Genomic DNA, 2,258 nt, shown 5'->3' with positions numbered 1-2,258 from the left:
GTGTGTGTGTGTGTGTGTGTGTGTGTGTGTGTGTGTGTGTGTGTGTGTGTTTATAAAATTTGCATATTAGTATTCAAATAAAAATATTGGAATATTTATTTAATAGCATATTATTATTTATTGTAATCATATCATTTCTAAGAAAATTTAATTAAGTCTTTAAAAAGTCCTCTTAAAGAGCTCATCCTCTCAATAATGCTCACTGGGTACATTTGAAAAATATTCGGAGAACATTCTAATAATATTATAGAATATTTTATAATGATATCTCAGGAACATTATATGAACCTCAAATTGTTGACCAGAATAATATTCTAAGAACATTTTCATAATATTCCACTGATATTAAAATAATATATGAAAGATATTATGTGAAGTAGACATATAACATCAACAGAATAATCCCATGATATTAAAAAATATTATATAATATTTTCGGAATATTATAATTATATTATTTTAATTTTTAATAATATTCATATAATATTCTAGGAATATTGTGTGCTTATAGGGAATTTATTGCTTTGCCATTTGTAAGTGATCTAAATATATTAATTACACATTAATTACATTTATATATAAAATATACAAATAAACATTCACATTTCCAGAACCAGAAATTGCGAGTAATTTCAAAAATACACAAAATGTTTGTGGACACTATAGAAGTGCTTTGATATAATTTTATTATTTCATTATTTTATATGAAGTCAATTAATAAAAATGTGTAGTCAATGTTGTTTTATGATATTTTTGGTAGAATTCCCACAAGATTTATTTTGCTATATTAACATTCATTGCTTAGCCATTTGTAAGTTAATCTAATAATATTATTTATGCATTAATTACATTTACCCAGCTAACCATTTGCTTGCGGATTGTTAACAAACGGCAAACAATTCCCTGTGGAACGAGGCTGCCAAATTCAGGGCCTACTGTGTCCTCGAGTGCGTCCCAATTGCAACCAAAAGTTGAGATCATATCCTGATGTCAAATTGGGTACAACACCAAAGCAGATCTGTCACTAGCAGTGCGACAACAGATTGACGCAACAAATCGAGGTAATCGGTAATAACAACTTTTGTACCCAATTCGTAGCCTTTTTGCTGACAATAATTTGTAGCAGGCCTTGCCAAAATCTGTTAGAACAGACTTGGCTAACTGGGTATATATAAAATATAAATAAACATTATACATGAATGCGCGTTCACGCGTATTCCAGTTTACCGTTATTGAAAACATGGCTAATAAAAATCTCCAAATATTCCTTTGATGCTTTCATAATCATTTTCCAACAATGTATTTATCACAAATATGTTAATTGGTAAGTGATTCACTCAAGTGTAAGCATTCGCTCAGTTTTGCTAATACAATCTAACTTAGCTCAATATGATCGATTAGAAGAAATCACTTCTCTTCCTTGCACTATTCCGCGATACTCTTAATAACCGTTAATCACTTTATCACTTTTCTTCTTGTATTGTACTATTTCACAATATATAAGCATATTTAATAAATCAATAAATGCAAAAAAAATATTTGATCTCTTCTGTTTATATCATTTAAATTAGAATATATTTTAGAAGGAATTATATACTGTTTATGCGTATACGTTTATTCAATGAATAGATTTGTTTCATATTCATGTTAAATATATGAATATGAAACAAATCCATCCGCTTTGTAAAAGAATTTTCTTTCTATTGCTTTCTATATTTTGATATTTATTCACTTACACAATTTATATTATTATTATTATTGATTATATAGTTTGTATACAGTTTAACTTTTGTGTATGAAAATTATAGCTATAAAAATAAAATTATATCGTATTTTAAAATCTGTTAAGTGATTGATAATAAGAGATTGAGCATTATATAAGATACGTTGTGATTGTGTCCGCTGAAATTCAATATGGTATAGCTTTGTAAATATATATTATTTATACGTGTATAATTTCTTCTAAAAAAGAATTTCCTTCCTATTGAATAAATTTTTTTAAAAAACCACATCCATGTATATAAAGTAATATTTTGTATTTTGCAAAAAAAATTTAAATATTAAGTTTTTACAAAAAGCAGTGATATAAAAAAAAACCCCACAAAGATAAAAAAAGTACGCCAAGTACATAAAAAATATCCCTTGTACACAACAAAAAGTTTAAAAAAAATATTTACCTCTAAAAAATAATCATTTAAAAAATTTTCCCCTAAAAAATAAAAAATAAAAACTAAATATGAAATCACTAGTTAACTAGC

Source organism: Formica exsecta, unplaced genomic scaffold (genome assembly GCF_003651465.1).
Source record: "Formica exsecta isolate Colony F162 unplaced genomic scaffold, ASM365146v1 scaffold325, whole genome shotgun sequence".
Taxonomy (NCBI): domain Eukaryota; kingdom Metazoa; phylum Arthropoda; class Insecta; order Hymenoptera; family Formicidae; genus Formica; species Formica exsecta.
Note: the sequence above shows the minus strand (reverse complement) of the source record.